This window comes from Coturnix japonica, chromosome 1 (genome assembly GCF_001577835.2).
Source record: "Coturnix japonica isolate 7356 chromosome 1, Coturnix japonica 2.1, whole genome shotgun sequence".
In the NCBI taxonomy this organism is placed as follows: domain Eukaryota; kingdom Metazoa; phylum Chordata; class Aves; order Galliformes; family Phasianidae; genus Coturnix; species Coturnix japonica.
Window position 1 is genome coordinate 43,205,627 of NC_029516.1, and position 18,475 is coordinate 43,224,101.

An 18,475-nucleotide genomic window follows, 5' to 3' on the forward strand; every position below is an offset into this window, starting at 1 on the left:
TGAGTATATGGAAGTAATATTTTAATCTTTTTCAGCAAGGAAAGGAAAATTACTGTGTTTCGTGAGTCATGTAACAGCAGGCAACTGAATTAGCTATTTGCAGACGTGTTGTAAGTATAGCTGCAGTGCCAGCCATGGAGATACTTGTAGATTGATCAGTCCTCATTCTGCATTCTCTGCAAGATCTGCTCCTCTTTCTAAGTGTTGTGCAAGTTACAACAGGTTTCTATTTCTGTTTTTGTCATTGCAGGATGTTGTATATTTTTGCAAATATTTTCTCTTTTTGTTGAGATTGCTGGTGCTTTGCCCATCAGCCCATTACACCTAGTAGGCTTCGTATTCCTCTAAATAACCCCTCACTAACCTCCTCCTTCTGGCTCCTGTTGTTCCAGGAGGTGGTAACATTCTGTTTAACATTCCAGGTGGCACGGTAGCTGGGCAGCTTCCTGCTGGCCCTCCAAGGGGCTGAACTGTCCATGTCAGAGGAGCTGGCTCTGGTTTTTCCTGATGCAGATTCCTGCATCTTAAGAGTTCTGCTTTTTCTCTTGTGCAGTTAACTGCCAACTTGGACTGGCACATCAGTGTGTTGCGGCACGTTGGCCTTCACTCTGTCATTGTGATGGATGGCATACCCAGCTGTGTTGCTCACCTTATGCTGCCATTTCTTAATTCTGCTGGGACAGCACAAATGTTCCCCTAGAGAGAATCCAGTCCTGAATGGGGACCATATCTCACCCAGCAGCAGGAGGTGCAAGAAAGTACATTTGCCCCATACAGTTTGCCTAAAGAGAATAGTTTCCTATGAATAATTTCTGAGCACCCATAATAACTCTTCCTTTTCATCATTCCCGGATTGCCTCGAGCCTTCAGTCAGACATGTTAGCTTATTGCGGGAGGCTGAAATCTTTATGATGCGGTGCTGTAGAAAGTATGTGTTCTTCAGTATTTCTGCCAGCAGTAGTGACCATCTTTGCATTCAGCCTCTATTGTAACAGCTTCTGTTTTGCCAGGGCTGTGTAATGTATTCTGAACTACTGGAACTGCACGAAGGCTGCAGTCTCAGATCTCTCCTGCACAACAGCACAGTTCTGGCTGGTGCATGGGCCAGCCCTTCACTAATATTAATCCAGTAGTAGTTTGCTAGGCTCACTTCTCTGCTTATTTCTTCACCTGTTCAGTCAAATGTCTGTTCCCTGATCTTGGACCGTCTTCACTAGCATGCACTCATTGCCTTGAGTACCCTCAGGATCTTCTAAGCTGTGTGAAAGACATGGAGGTACTGATCACTGCTTGAGTCCTTTTGCCTCCTTGGTCTGAGTGTTTTCTGGATATCTCAGCTGGAGTCTTTCCAATGTCCTCAGTATTTGATGTCTGATGGATGGACAGCCTCCCTGGTGTCGTGCCTAAAGTCCTTGCAAAGAATTGGATGTAACTTAATATCATGTTCCTGAATTGTCTTTGCCTCATCTCTGTTCCTCCTACAAGAGAGTCCTTGCTTAAATTTTGACCCTTGGTTCAGTTCACACTTCACCTCTAGAACATGGCTGATGTTTGCTGCAAATCAGAGTCAACAGTATTTTTACCTGTCATTTTCGCTAAGAAAGCTAATCACCTTCTTTACTACACAAGGATTTCTCAGTGCTGCTGGCGAGGGATAATTTTGCCCTAGAAATGGGTTCCTGTGTCCTTGACAGGTTTAATAGCAGGAATTATTCCTACTAAACAGGAATTCATAGTCAGTGCTTTGGTCCTGGGACTGTGAAGGCTCTCTGCCAGAGGGTTTCCTCCCTGTTACTAAGCTGTTTTTTGTTTCAGTGGACACATTTTCATCACCATCAGACCAGTTATTTTTTCAATGACTCCTCTGTGGGTAACACGAACAAGTGTTTCAGGAAGCTTAGGGCTGCATAGAGGGACACCACATGATTCATTGCTGAGCTCCAAGCGTACAGCACCTGGGGAGCATTACGTTACCAGCTGCTTTCAGTACTACTCTCACACCTTGACTTATAATGCCCTTCTGACATGCAGTGTGGAAGATGTCCCCAATGTCTATTTCTGAAGACTCTGAATGACAATGTCTGCTCTTTTGTGGATATGCTAGAGGCCATGAGTTTCTGTAGATAGCTTCATAGTTTCATAGATAGCTTCTGTGGCATATTAATAGCATTTGGCCACAATTCCAGAGTCTGACGGTGCCACTTAGCAGTGCTGCAGGAGATTACATTGCAGTGACTCCCCCCCATCCAGCTGGGGCTGAATCTATCATTGATCTCAGCAAAGCTGAAAATTTAGCAGCTGAATTGCTGGCAGGTTGTTCTGGTAAATGCAGTATATTGAGTCACTGAATGTAGTAGATTCACAAAACAGCTCTTTCTCATCTGGAAATGATGGGGTAGGTACAAATATGAGTTGGATTAGGAGACACTGATCCATCACACTGCCATGCTGATGGGAAGGGTCCTGGGAGAAGGGAGGAAGATTTTCAAGTAAATTCTTTCATCTTTCATTTCTGAGGTATGTGAGTTTAAGCCTTATTTTGCCCTGTGCAACTAACACTCATTTTGATATGGTTCTAGGATATCTCAGCTGATTTTAATATCCAGAAACGTGCCTTTATATTTAGACTTGTGCCTCTGCAGTGCCTTCTTGGTAGCTAGAAACAACCACAATTTTTTTTTTTTTAATCTCTAGTTAAGAGTTCCTTATGTCTCCAAGGTTACCTATAACATGGAATTTCCAAGTTTATAACAGAAGTACGTATTTCTCATACTGAGTCTTTTTCTGAGAGGTGGGTGAAAAATCCAGTATTTCTTTTTATTCATGTTCTGTCCAAGATCAAAAATTATACAGAACTTTAACCACATATTCATGTTTTGGATATTGTACAGAGCAGATGAGTCTTCATTTGCTTCTTTATCTTTGTTGCCAAGGGAGCAAGCTCCTGGGAGAACCTCAGGTGCACTTTAAGGAGAGAAAGGAGATCAGAACCCCTTGAAGTGCTTTTTTTTGTGCTGGTTGTAGCACGTCCATGTGGACTCAAGGGAAACACCAGCTGTTTGAGCAAAGTTGCTGAGGAGAAAGTTCAGCTAAAAGCATGGCATTTTCTTTTAGTTTCTTTCTTCAGGTACTCTTGGCTTGGATGGAAAGAGTGCTTCTAAATCCAGGAAACATATTTCATGGGTTTCTGCTCTTTTAGAGTGTCGGAAATTAGTCTCTGGGCTCTCCTTGTCAGCCAGCATCCTCCATAGTACGCTCTTGTATTGTCTGCTCATTCTGAATGCTAATGCCATCCCAGTGAAGGACCAGAAGGCCAACTGTCCATTGTCAAATACTTTCAAAAACAGACAGATGCCACATACTTAACTGGCTGTATAATCTTCAAAAATTCCATCAATGTGCCCTGGCCTGTTCAAAGATAACAGTTCCACTTATGCTTTAAATTAAACCTCTCTGGGCATTAGAATTTGTAAAATTCAGATCAAATTAAAAAGAGGATAATTGAGAATATTTTTGTTCATCTTCCATGTACTTATTCAACTGTGTGCCAAAGCTTGAACAGGTCAGCAGTGGTTTTATTCTTTCAGTGCAAGACAGCTTCACATCACTATGTGAAGAACTGTGAAATAGCTTTCATTTTTCTTTCTGGCTGATTTTGATGGTTAGCTCTATGCCTTGCAGGAGTCCCAGGACAGAAGGTAGGGCCTGGTGTCTATCTCCTTCACTGACAGGTAGTGCAATTTTCTGGCCACCAATCTGGTCCTCTTTAGGGATTTTTTGCCTTCAAAGTACTTTTTCTGCAAGTCATGATTTTGAATTCATGCATATCCAAGATTTGCTATAGGTGTGATGTTGCCTTTCAAATAAAGTGGGTGTAACAGGCTTCACTGATCTTTAATTGATCAAAATTTGGACTGGTTCCCATCTAGATTTTATCCCTTCCAGACAGTGGTGATTCCAAATCCATTCACAAATATTCTAGGTAGGAAGAAACTGTTTTGCAGTTTCCTGAAGCTGAGAAAAAGAGAAGCAAATCATTGTCTAAGGAAGATACTAGTTCAAGAAAATGAAACACAGAGAGACAAAAGTAAAGCAAGAAAGGCACAAAGCGCACGAAAGATGTTTCAGTACTGTTCTTCATTTGTTTATGTTATTGTGTCCATGAATGTGTCGGCTTTCACAGCTGATTAATAGAATGATTTAGCTCCTGTGATTCTCAGCTTTGTTCTCAATTAAATGGAGACCTACATCAGCTACATCTCCGCTCACAGCTATGTGAATCTTGACCTCTGTATTTGGAGGTAGAAGGCAATGGCTGAGTGGGTTTGTAGACCACTGAAAGTATTATAGAGGAATACTTGCAGTAAGTAATGTCCTATACCATCTCATTTCTATGTCTTTCAGTGACATATGGGGCTTTTCAAGTCTGATGTAAACATTCGTATCTGTAAATGAAGATACATCAAGAACGTGGAAGTTGGTCTTTGATGGTACTGAGTATTAAACATGAGTGCTGGCTGGAGGGTTTTATCTCTCTTCTGGTACTTCTTTCCCAGCTCCACCAGTTCTGGGCCCAGCAAGAGTGTAATGCATGTGCTTAGACCTTACAGGCATACAGAGGTAGCAGCACTGAGTGCCAGCAATCTCTCTAGAAAATACCTCTGGGATCTTCCTTTCCTACTTCTTTTCATCAAAAGCTATATACATGATTTCAGGGCAAGGAGAAAAACCTCTTAGACAAAATCACAGTAAGAAGATAGGATCTTTTGATAGAGCATTCCTGTTATTTTTCTTTCTTCTTCTTTCTGAAGCTGGTAAATGCTTGTTTTCTTACCTGTCTTATCATCTTGGACTTATCTCTATGAAAGTAAGGGAGCGCTAGGAACTGTCAGTCTCTATGGAGATCAAGGAAATTTTAAGGTTGAATTTCTGTAGAGTAGTGTAGCAGAAATGCTAAGTTGTGGCTTGAAACAGTGATTGAGCACCTGGTGGAAAGGAAGAGCCAAGACAGGGGAGCTCAGGTGTATGCAGTGCACTGAGTGACTGGAAGGGGTGGAATCAGGATCCACCTTTCCCAGACATCATGTAAGGGTTAGCAGTGAAGGTATTTTGCTGGAGATCCCTGTGTGCTTTTGGGGCCTTCCAAGGGTAAGCAGATTCTATTTTTTTTCCTTGTACCCACAGCTACAGCATTTGAGCATATCCTCACTTACTGTAGCCTAGGGCTTTGCTACCATGCTGTCAGTGCTGCTCTTTTCATTGTGTTATAGCATTACATGTGGTTTGTCTTTGTACATCTTAAGAAGACTCTTGTTCAAGAATGAATATAGGGAATAGTTAGTGATTTAATCCATCTCTACTTTCCCTATAGAAGTTAAGGTGCAAGAGAGTGAACTTCTCTGTTGATAACAGAGATAAAAATATTGGGACACTTGTACCAGTTCAGCTGTTTGCACATCATGCTCCAGTTTTCTTGCTGCTCAGCATAAAGCTTTTGATTGTTTTTAAACCATGTGCTGCAAAACACGATTCTCTGGAACTTCTTGCGCGTTGAAACTAAACTTGGCTTTCTTTAGGGAGCAGTGTGTTGCTAATAGTTGTGTTTAGAGAGAATGTAAAAATGCACAGACTATTAGACAAGTGATTTAGGACCACCAATGCAATTCTGACAGCTGGGAGCAAAGATATTGACTGTTTTCTACCCAGCTTTCACTTCGTGTGTTTCTGCAAGTCTGGTGTCATGTGGGTAACAGTTATTTCCCTAGAAATCCTAGTAGGTAAATATGAAGCATAAAATAATGATAAAATAAAAAATAATGTGATATATGATAAAAAATAACAAAAGTACAGTAAAGATAGAACAGCAGTAGTAACTATTTATGTGTTTTGCCGTTTCAAACTGATCATTTCTTTCATTGACTTCATGATCTTGTCTGTTAAAACATTCTAAGTTATATCAAATGATTTTTTAATGTTTTCTATGGGCTGGCATGATAGTAGATCAAGTGAAATCTTTCCTTGGTAAAGTAACATGAGTGACACCCAGACACTTTGCCCATTAGTTGCAGCATGTTTTTGCTTTCTCCCATTTAACCTGTAGCTTTAAGGTCTCTGAAGAAAGAATTTGATCGTGTTAAAATCAACTTTGTCCACGTCAGACATTTTAATTGTGTTTGTATGGATACTTCTGCCTAGAAGGATAAAATATTAAACACCTAGTGAATAATGCATCTGTCTCACAGCACTGTGATCTTTATATGAAAAAGGAAGTCATAACTTGCCTAGGTATTGAACTGGCACAATATCTGCTATTATTTCTGCAGTAACTTCTCACACAGCATGAAGTTGCACAATGTGATGCCGAACACTGGATATGTTTTCATAGAAGAAATGGTATTTTCCCATCTTCTGCTGCAGAAACAGGGCTACGTGTTTGCCTGCTCCCTGCAGTAATGCAGTTATGTGGAGATCCAAGGCTTTATGCAGCAGTGTGCAGAGGAGAAGTCAATAGATGGAGATGACCATATGAAATTGCATCTCAACTGATGAAAGAAAAATGAAGATGCATTCATTGAGTGAAGAGCTGTTCCTTAATGACCTTTGACTTCAAGACCCTTTCTTTGAGGATGCAGTTCTTTTCTCTCTCTTGCCACGCAATAGAACTATCTTGGGTGGTTCTGCTTCACTCTTTTTGCTGCTAAGCGGCAGTTACCACTCCCATTCCCTCCTTATCTTTCCTCCTTCCTTTTATTAGTGTATACTGCCATGTTTGCTGCAGTCTGACCACTGGAAGATGCTGTTTTTGTCCATCAGTTCCTTTTCCACTGACATACTTTTCTTTCAACTTTAGGTAAAAATGTTTCCCACTGTTTTTTCTGAAAATGTGTCTGTTCTGAAGTTTCTTTTACACAGGGGCTATGTCCTTTAGTCTTCAAGACAGAGAGATTTTCATTTCTATTTGCCTTGATGAGGGCAGGGTACTATTATGGAACATTTTCTCTCTCTCTCTCTCTCTTTTTTTAAGAAAAAAAAAAAACCTTTAAAATGGAAGAATTTCACTTTTAAAATTAATCACCATGGCAACCTTTACAGCGAATTTCCAAACATAGAAAGTTGCCTTTAAGAAGCATCGTTCTCTAAGAGAAAGGTGAGTTTTTACAGCTTCTAACAATGCTCCAAGAGAATGTAAGATTTTACAGGGATTGGTTAGAGGGATTTTGTATGGAGAAAGGAAAGATTACATGATCCTGAAGCTGTTTTTTCTTTTTTTTTTTTTTTTATTATTTAATTATTTTTTTAAAGATGCTGCCTACTAACTAATTTCATCATAATGCTGCCTTAAAATAGACTTTGAGAATTACAGCCTGGAGATAATACTTGTGATGAGGTCTAACTAGATATCATCTAAGTAAATATATAGTTAAGAATTTGCCGGTGATTCTCTCTTACTTTCAACAATATTCTTCCTAGTTTTGGGCTGTCTTTTTATGCTTATCCAGAATCTTACTGGCAAATATGAAATGCTGTTCTTAAAATTGAAGAAGTACATGAGGTAATAGAACAAGAAGGAGAAAAGTTTTGCATTAAAAAAAGAAAATCCCTTATATGTTACAGTTCAGAGAAATGTAACTTTAGAAGTCACCTCTGTGTTCCTCTGATTCTCTCAGCACTCAGGTAAATTATTTAATATTCTATTATCCATGTGTATTAAATCCAAGGAACAAGGAAGTTCTTCCACTGCTGAAAATTCCACAGTGAAACTATTATGCGCCCTGTGAAATTCTGCTGTCTTCTCTGAAATGGGAACTCTGGTGTTTCGTTCTGAAATCACTGCAGCAAGAGTGTTTTAAAGGTGAATTTCTTATGACCAAAGATGTGAGACTTATTCAAGGAGAAGGGGCTAAAGAAATTTTATCAGTGAAGATTTTGTAGTGTGGTAAGGAGACTGATGGTAAGAAGCAGCCAATTTTTATTAAATTTCAAGTTTACCACAGAAAATGTTCTGCTACAAATAAAATTCCAGTCAGCTCTGAATGACTGGGAAGTGTTTGAGATGGGGAACTGATCCTGTAGAACACATGAGGATCTCCTTTCCCACCAACTGGGAGTAGAACTGTGGGGTCTGGGCTGCCTGTGGGTGGGTGGTTGAGCCATGCCACTGGCATCTGGAGCAGGCATGATGGGCTCCAGTCATGCACTCACTAACTGGTTTTATTTAGCTTTGTTTTGCTGCAGTTCTGTTGAGTTCTGCTAGTCTGCTCCCCAGTGTGGAGAAAGCAAATTGGTTCTGCTGGAACTTGGAGTGAGTGTTGTTGTCAGTGTATCTGTGTATAGTGCCTTACCTGGAAGAAGCCGGCACTTCCAACCATGGGAAAGTTTGTGGAAGGCTTTTTGTCTTATTAGTGTAACAAGTAAAGGCGACAGCCTGAAGTTCAGTACCTCAGTAGTTCAATTAAAGGAAACGCAGTTAAAAATAAGTGCAATTACTTTATTATTCATATTATGTAATGTTTTCAGAGAAGTCTCACTTTTGGAGCTAAGTTAGCAGTAATGTTAATAGCATTTATCTGCAGTTTGTGCTCTTATAAGAGACATCATGCTTGTGTATTTTTAATTAAATGTGAAATGTGGGTAAATTAAAGATTGTTTTTTGTAATGAAAGAATAGCATTGGTGTGATGTGAAAGGTTGTTTCTTCTAGTGTGTAAAGTGTCCAATCTTGAACCCTGGTGTGACCTGGGTGTCCTGGTGGACAACAGGTTGACCATGAGCCAGCAGTATGCCCTCATGGCCAAAAAGGCCAATGGCGTTCTGGGGTGCTTTAAAAAGAGCATGGCCAGCAGGTTAAGGGAGGTGATCCTCCCCCTCTACTCTGCCCTGGTAAGGCCTCATCTGGAGTACTGTGTCCAGTTCTGGGCTCCCCAGTACAAAAAAGACAGGGATCTCTTGGAAAGAGTCCAGCGGAGGGCCACAAAGATGGTGAAGGGCCTGGAGCATCTCCCCTATGAGGAGAGACTTAGGGAACTGGGTCTGTTTAGCCTTGAGAAAAGGCTGAGGGGGGACCTGATCCAGGTCTATAAATATCTGAGGTGTGAGGGGCAAAGTGGGGAGGCTAGACTCTTTTCAACAGTGTGTGGAAACAGGACAAGGGGAAACAGCCAGAAAGAGGAGCATTGGAAGTTCCTCACAGGTGTGCACAAGAACTTCTTTACTGGAACAGGCTGCCCAGGGGGTTGTGGAGTCTCCTTCTCTGGAGATATTCAAGACCTGCCTGGATGCCTACCTGTGTGACCTGGTGTAGGGAACCTGCTTTGGTAGGGAGGGTTGGACCCCATGATCTCTGGAGGTCCCTTTCAACCCCTATGATTCTGTGATCAAGAGCTCTTTATTCTGTAGTCAGGTTTTTGGTTTTTGGTCAGTGAGCAGTTAAGCACGCAACCTTTGCAAAATGTGCTAAGGTGTGGAATTGTCCTGTATGAATGCCAATTGCAGGTCATACTGTGTGGCTGCAAGTTGAAGATGAGTGTTTCAAAAAAAGAAGCAACTTTGGGAATTAGCATAATTGAATTTAAGAAAAACTGGTTGAAAGACTGACCTTAGGCAGGTTGTCAAATGCTTTGTTTCCTCAATGCTTCTGATAGATGGGATTATAGCTAGGTCAAAACATTTCTCTTACCATCTGTCAGCACAAAGCAAAACAGAATATACGATATTTACCAAGAAAGTTAGATTTGGGGTTTGTAGCTCTGAAAGACAAGTCTTTGTGGGTTTTTTTGTTTTGTTTTGGTTTTTTTTTTTGGTTTTTTTTACAGACAGTGGTCAATCATTTCCATAGAACTGGCAAACATTAGTCTTTTCACATCACAAATAACAACTGCAATTTTAAAACTTAGGAGGAGATATGAGTTGTGGCATGGTCTAATAAAAAAGTAGTAAATAACTGTTTCATATATTCATAGACTCTTGCAATTTTAGAAATTAGAAAGAAAGTAGACAATTATTACTTTGCATGAACTATGAAAAATTAGGGTCCATTCACTGAATGAGGATAAAGTGTTGGGGAGAGTCATGAGTACAATAACACTACTTAGTAGAACAAACTCTTATCCACAAAACACTATTTTTCAGTGTAGTCATCACCTTTAACTATGGATTTTTCACCAGCAGTGAACAAGAGATTGCATGCCACGCATGTAAAAATCTGCACTGGTGGAGGTGACCTGCTGTTTCACAACTACTATGATGGTGTCTTTGCATACTTGCTAGGGAAATGTTGTACATGCGACTTATCTTTCGTCAATCTCAACAGATGGAAGTCATGAAATCTGGACTATATGGTGGATGTGGTAGGACAGTCCAGCCAAGATTAGCAATGTGCTCCATGGTCTTCAAACTGCTATGGGGCCTGGTATTATTGTGTTGTAATATAGAGGTTGTATTCTTCTCTGGCCTGACTCTGGAAGTTTGAGCCTTCAGCTTAGTCAATGTTGTAGTGTCAGAGATGATTGTTTGTCCTGGTTCCACAAAATTCAGAAGGATTACCTCTTTCTTATCCCAGAAGACACTGCACGTTGCTTTACCCTCTGAGAGCTGCATCTTGAACTTTTTCTTCAATGGAGAATTCACATGTTGCCACTCCATGGACTGCTGTTTTGACTCCAGCTTGAAGTGGTAACACCACTTCTTGTCATAGATAATGATACTGTCCAGGAAATTGTCACCTTCAGACTTCTATTGTTTCAATAGATCCTGATAGACACAGTGTTCTGTCTATTCCTATGTGAGCATTTGTAGGCCCCACCTGATGCCAACTTTGCTATATTCCAGTGTTGTCACAGTCATTTTCAACAGGTTGGGGTTGATAACCAACTCTGTTCACCGTTCCCACTGTTCCACCAATTTACATGGATGAACTGATTGAGGCATTCCTTTCATAGTGTTACAGCTGTGTATGGCTTTCTGCAATGTGGTTGTCTTTCATGTCGCTTTTTCCACTGCTGATGCACCATCAACACTTCACTGTGCCAACAACCACTGTTTGTTCTCTATAAACTCTCAGCAAGCATCAGTGAATGTCAATGGGTGCAATTTTTTCCACATGGAGGAATTCAATGACTTACCTTTGCTTCATATGTTCTTCCATGTCCGATGACATTTTGTCAGACTGCCTCTCTGCTTCCATCTCTTGCACTGCAACAAAATGTAATAGAATGTTGTTGGGAAGGTTCAATATCTACTGCCATACCACCATCATTCACCTCTCATATTGTGAGCCAACATAATAAAATAGGAGACAATGCTTTCAGAGCAGCCCTTGTACTTTTTAGTTGAAGTATTAAAATTGTCTTCAGAAATATATTTAAGGTTGCAGGCAGTGTCACTGGAGTTATGACTGCTATGGTCCATTAATACCATTTTGTTAACAGACTTATGCTGCTTTGTATAAGAAGAAAGAGTTTTCTGTTTGGTAACTCATGCTAACTTATCAAGAATACCCCTTGCTAAAGCATCTCACTTTCAAGACTTAAGCTGATGATCAGAAAGGTATTAGAAGAAAGGGTTGCAGCCAGTGGTATCCAGGATTTTTAGTGTCATTTTCATTCTGGAGCTCAGGTCTAATACAAAGAGGTACACATTGCTTCTTCTTTCAGGGACTTTCAAAGGCAGGTTTATGTAGTTATGTGTAACCAGGCATCCACCCAGAAATGGAATTTGCTGTATTATAGTTTTTTATTTATTGTTTATTTTATTGTCCTCTTGTTTAATTTAGCTTTTGCTTTGTTTTTCAAGAAAGGCTTTGTATTTGGAAGGTGCTGATTTCCCCTTCAAGCCATTGACTAGAATGCTAGAACACCCTTCAATATTCTTAGGTTTAATTGCTCTATGGATGGACCTTACTATTTTACTGGTTTCTAAATACCCTACTGTTCCTGTGTTTGAATTTTCTCTTTGTGGATAGTAGCACAGCAGTACACAACACAACCGTCTTTAACTGTTCAAAGATAGTCCTGGTTAATAATAAGTTTAACTCTTCTCAGAAGTATTGCTGAAGTATTTCATGATTGTATGGGTAGTTTTGGTGATGAGATTTCACCTTAATGATAGATCATAAAAATTACTTGCCACAAATCTGTTTAACTACATGTTTTGGACTCTAAGAGATTATATCTGAGCATAGAAGCAGTTTTTATTCCTTAACTGTCTGTTTTTACTTAAATGCTCAAATATTTAGTGCCTTTGATATTCTGAACAAACTTAACATAATTTTCAGATTGGAAATGTTCTAACAAATAGAATTTACAGGTTTTTATGATGTTTATTGCATATGTACTGTGGCTTTTTAAATTTTTTTTTACTTTCTGCATGTGGTTTTTGAAAATGAATCATCAGTAATGAGGCGTTCAGCGTCAGAGATGTAAGTGAAGACTGGAAAGTTTTCTTGGAAGAATATTTGTGGAAGTCCTTTCACTGAGGAAAATGGCATTCGTAGAGGCTAACTTTAGGCTTCTTTGTATAGGTTCTTTCTATAATCAGCTTATCTTAGGCAGGTTCAGTGAAGTTGTGACTCTCCTCTACCTTCTCTTAACCTTTAAGAATAGCATCTGATATATGTAGTTCATAACACGAGCCTTAAATTCTGTCATCCATACTTCTGATGGTTTTCTGAATTGCTAACGTCTCAAAATTATTCACACTTGAAAGAATGGTGGGCCTTGCCCTTGCATGGGTTTGTTATTTAGTAAATTAGTTACATAGACCGCCTCTTACAAAAATGAATCTGTATATTATAGGCTTCACATTGTATGATGTGGTTACTAGATTTTTGTAGCCTCCTACCATTTTTTCCTGACTCTCCTATGAAGTCTGAGAAATTAAAATTGCAGTGATCAGTAAAATACTTTGTTCCCTGTCTTTGTATACTATTCTACCAACTTCAGACAATCGGGAGATTAGTACCATCTTTCAGAGTTTATTGGTCTTCCATCAGAAATATGGCATAGCTTAGAACAGAAATAAGCATTACCTATGTGCTTTAGTCAGTGCAAGTTGGTGTAAGTTGAGAACAATCATCAGATTCCTACGAGGAAAATAAGTAGGGACATGGCAGGTTTGCATACCCTTTTCAATAGCATCTTGTTACTGTTAATTGCCTGGAGTCCTGCCAGAAAGATGAGGTGGCAGATGAACACAGATTTTCACTGGCATCTGCTGCACACTACAGCTGCTATCCTATCTGGGGATCACCCTCACTTTATGACCATTTGGCAGCATAGGCATTATTACAACCAGATTGTTAACTTGCCAAGAGAGAGTGCTGGAAATCTATGGTTTATGGGAGAAAGACAAGTAGCACACGTCTCGACATTTTTTTATATAAATGGTCCATGATAACATCTTTTTGGGCCTGAAATTTGTCTGCAGTTTCCAGACTGTGGGAACAGCCTTGATGTCCTCTACAGATGGTTGTTCTGGGCAAAAAACCTCCTGGGTGCTGGACTTGACCCAGAACAGGTGATCTGTGTAGTCAGATAGATGTCAGTGAGAAAGAATTTTTAGTTTGAAATTATTCAAATGGTGTGCCTTTCTGCAATATAGGATGTGATGTTTTTTCCTCATTGAGAGGAGAATGTAGAGTTAGGTAGTTTCCGTGAATCAACATTAATTCCCCTCTGCTTCTCCATCCTTATTTCTGCCCAAGCTGTGTGAGGGATGCTGCCATAGTGCCCAAGAGTATGGGTGGTGTACCAGTCCTCTAAACATGATGCTAAAATACAGTTAAATTAAGCCTAGTTACTGTGCTGAAAATTGCTTCTGCCTGAACTGTGGAGGCAGACACATTCAGATGTATCCTGAGCTATCTTTTTCTCCATCTGTGAAATCTCCTGGGTCTTTTCCTGTTCCATGGATGATGTCTCAGGTTGATTGCACTGTTCTGCTTTATAGAGAATATTTGATTAAATAAGGTAAAACAAGATGTGTGGTACTTGAATTGTAGCAATTGGCATTCATGTAGTGCATAAATACTTCAAAAGGAAAGAAAAAAGGACATAAAATCTGCGTGGTTAGTCCCTCACTTCATTCTTTGGTCAGGAAAAAGCCTCTGGGACTTAGTGCCTGTTTTCTCTGGATGTTGTGGTTTGCACTAATGTTTGTAGTACCTATTCTGTTGTGTGTGCTGTTACAGTTTACTGTGTGCATACAAGAAAAAGGCTCAAAAATAAGTGCAAACTAACTTGAGAAAATCTTTTAGAAAATCAAAGTAATATCTGGTTGTGGAGAAAAGCATCGTGTTCAGAATTATCTAACATAAGTGAAAGTAAGTCATAAATGATTTCATTTCTGAGGTTTTTTTTGACAAGTAAATGCTGTGTGTGTGTAGTAAAATGAGTAAGACAAGTACTGCATAGTTTCCAAATCAGTAATTGCCACTTAATAATAGAGTCAATCTTCCAGTTGCTTTTGAAACACAGATATTGCTTCAGAACATGAGGAGTTGACATGAAGTTGTTTATTGTGACAGGAACAGAGATCTAAATTTGTTGTTTTCAGTATGAACCTACATTCATTATAGCACAATTTTTGCTTACACAGTACAAGGGAGGGTGTAAGAAGTCTGAGCATCCAATCAACAGAAATTATGTTATTCTTGCAATTCCTTTTTCTTTGAATCTCTTCTGAGCTATTTTGGTAGTCTCTTTGAAACACAATGAAATTCTGATATTTAACTTCTGGTTAAAATATCTCATATTGTTTGCGGTCCCGGTTGTGCTATACTTCATTTTTTGGATGTGTTTTGCTTTTTGGTTCTAATTTTTATATTTTGAATTCTTTCTTACCGTTTGTATATTATGGTAACATTAACTGATGATAGTATTCCAGATGATGTTTCAGTAATTGATACAATAATAGGTTTTTTTGCTTGCTCAGAGGCATCTGATATTCTGATTAATAATTTGTATTCTATTTGATATGTTAGATTACATCTTTCAAAGTGGCAAGTCATTATAAAATAAAAAACCAGAATATTCCTGTCCAGACAGTCAGATTATTATTTTTTTAATTTTTTTTCAAATTATGCTTCACAATAAATACAATACTAATGCAACTAGAAGTCCAGGCGCAACAATAGAGCAAATCAAAGTAGATGCTAAAACAGAAAGAGGAACAAAGACATCAACAAAATCACAGGGAAGCCTGGTAGGAATTCAGTCAGCAGGAGTGGTGATAAATGACACAGACTGCAGCTTGCTGGGAGAACTGATGGGTGGCATGTTTTACATACAATTGTTATGCATATATCTTGATAGCCTGGAAAAAACAGAAGCATACAGACGTTTGTAATGTGTTTTGGTTTTGCACTTCAGAACTAAGAAGTGAAATGTTAGAAATAAATATACAAGCCTTAGAAATGCGTCAAACTGGACATATTAGAACGTAAATTCCCATTTACTTCCTTGGGCTCATAAGAGTTGCACAAGCAGCACCTTGCATCAGGAACACAGTCCTGAGACAGTTCAGGTGGAAATAGCCCCTCTTCAGGGATATGAAGGGTCATGGAGCTGTCATGAGATAGCTCAGCAATATGGTCACATCCTCCAATGAGTCTCATCATCGTTCTCAAGTAAAATATAAGTCTCCCTGAAAGCTGTCTGCAGCAGTCATGATAAATAATCACCTCTGAATGTTGGCTTGTTGTAATTCAATAAACTGCACTTGAGTCTATAAAATAAACCCTTTGATGGGCCTAAGGTAAGTGCAGACTTTTTCTTCATTAGGAATTTGCTTAGTGCTGACAGAGTTAACGCTGTCTCTGGATGGCAGGTATACCATGGGTGTTCTATCTCCTGTCATTCTGGGGAGAAAAAGCTGTTCTGACCTAAAGCACATTGGCAAGTATAAACCTTTGTCCTCCTGAAGTCTGTGACATTTTAACTGTTCTTGTCTAAATCAGTGCAGAGAAAACTGCACAACCCCAGTGGATGCACAGACTTTCCTTCCTGAATTCCTAGTTTAAGTACAGACATCCCTTTGAACACAGTTCAAATCACAGATCTTAATATTGATAGATACTGGCATGCACAGGATGATGCTACTCATCCCACTGAAGGAGAATAACTGGGGGAAAAAGGTGCTGACAGGTAAAATGCCTTCATGAAGATTTGTTTTGCTGCTACAGAGAGCTGTACGCTGATGGTCTTACAGATGTGATAAATGAGAGACCTGGAAAGCAACTAAAGTGAAAGAAGTTGCAACTTGCCTGTGGGGAAAATACGACATTGTTCCCTGTAGCCTTTGCTTGACATGGAGACCTAAATCAGGTGAACTAAGAAGGAGGTTCCCAGTTCACCAGAAAATATGCCTGAAGAGCTGGCACATACAACAGGGAGGCAGAGTCCATCTATGTCTGTGTCTTGGGGCAAAAGGTATTACAAGGGAGAGAACTAGAAATGCCACTGTTTCACTGTGTAGTTCAGTGTTGAAGCCACAACCTGAATGTCACGTACATTTCCAGTCCTACTTCTTAAAATATTCATAATGTGCCTTTCAAGTCCCCCACCCTTGAAAAAGGAGGAGAGCATAGAAAGTGTAATCAGGGGTGATTAGAGGTCCACAGCAGCATATTTGTGAGGTACAGCAGTGCAAATTGGTTCAGCTAAGCCCAGGAATAGAAACAAGGATACAACAGAGCTCCATAATGTCATGAGTATATAATGTACTCATGTATGGATAATATGGAATAGAGAAATAAAAGAAATAGTTGCTTATCTCTTCCAATACCAAATCAAGGGGTGACAGGGTTCAGTCAAAGCGTAAGAGTTATTCTTTCAGGGAGTATATTTAAGCTGTGTGGCTTCTTTCTCTCAGAAACTTCTTTAAAATATGTTCATAAATTTGGAATCCAGCAGGATAGCTCAGTTCAAATACTCCATTTCCACCTCAGAAAAAGAGCATTCATAGGAAACTAGAAGCTTGTTTGTTTACTCACTTAAAACTTGGTAGTTGTGAAGGGGTTTCTTGCTGTTTTTGATTTTGTTGTGGTTTTTACTTTATTGTATCAATGTAGTTGGAAGTTTTTCAATATTTTCAAAGCTGCACTTGAAGAACAATCTAAGTTTAGTTATGATTTGTGTTACCGATGGCAACGGTCTTGATTCTGTGTCAGAGAGCTGATATTTAAACCTATGAAAAATGATTTAATCTCATGTAGGAATCCTAACACTGTTGTAACATATTTCCCCAAAGGTGTGAAGAAAGATAGCTATGTTTTCCCTTATGTGTTTATTATCAAAGTAGGGCATAGGGCGAAAAGCCAAAAAAAAAAAAAAGAGAGAGAATTGCCTTTATACCATGTGGTTCAGAGGGCAGCAGGTGGATTTTTCTCTCCTGCTCATTCATTTTCACCTAGGATTCAAAAGGAGCGGAAGAGTCGGTCATGGCATCAAGCATAGCTGTCTTTCTGCTGAGCCTCAGGTGAAAATGATTTTGCATGAGAAACCTTTAATCTTACTTGCCCTTTCTGAGCTCCCCCTTTTCAATGCTAGCTTAAATTGTGGGAAAAGCTGACTATGTCTGCAGAGCATCATTGACTTTAATAGGAGATGTGGCAATTTGTGCAAGCTGAAGAAAGGTTGCTTAACTTTTTAAGGTGGACAGATTGGCTCATTTTCTCCTTTGCTGGGTGTAAAAGTGGAAAGGAACCAAATAAGCAATTTGCCCCTTTACGTATGGCATCTGAAAGGCTCATTTTTTGCTGTCTGCCCATTTCTCCAAAGTGCATCCTTATAACCATGTTTATCTGTGCCTTAGTGACTGCAGACTGCCCAGAGCTGCCTTGTTTCTTGGGGGTCCTACATACCATCACAGCTGAATAGCTGAATTCCCTTGCTCTGTGCAACACCACAGTTGCTCTGTTCTGAAAGGGACCTTGAAGATGAAGGGTCTGCCTCAGTTTGCTGTAGGGCCAAAGCAGAATAAAAGATCCATGTAAAAGAGAGAAACAGCTGAAGTAATTTGCCTCCAGCATGAACACTGACATGCTGATAGCAACAAAATAAAAAGCCTTATTGCATCTGCCAGCAGCGTCTTTTCCCAGAGATCTATAAAACAGGTCAGGGCACTTGAGGTTAATTTAGCGCTGTTAACTAACAGATCATTTATACAGCTTCCTGAGTCTGCATTGTGTTGATATTGTTTCTTCATGTTCATATCATCTCTGTCTAGAAGAAGACGTGTCAGGAAGGAGCCTATGAGTATGTGTCTATAGCTGAACTGGGGCTGAGCCAAACTGGCCTACCAAGGTGCCTCAGTTTCAGTGCAGTATAATTTGGACACAGTGCCTTGCTGGCCCCAGTACTGCCACTAAAACCATCTCCTCCTGTACCAGAACTTTGCACTATACTCATTCCAATGGTGCAGGCTAGCTGGATGAGACCTGCTAGTGGTGGGCCTTGCTTCATGCTGAGGTGTGTGGTTCT

The 18,475-nt window shown here is 39.7% G+C and overlaps 1 protein-coding gene across 6 annotated transcripts in view; it reads left to right on the forward strand.

Moving 5' to 3' along the window:
• ANO4 (anoctamin 4) overlaps nt 1-18,475 on the forward strand; it is a 162,167-nt gene that overhangs the window by 31,761 nt on the left and 111,931 nt on the right. The window contains exon 1 of one of the 6 annotated variants that reach the window (XM_032444128.1): nt 2,219-2,395. The exons of the other annotated variants lie outside the window; for them this stretch is intronic. The gene's annotated coding sequence lies outside the window, so the exon portion shown is untranslated. Of the gene's footprint in view, nt 1-2,218; nt 2,396-18,475 lie in introns of those variants that run through there. 6 annotated transcript variants of the gene reach the window in all.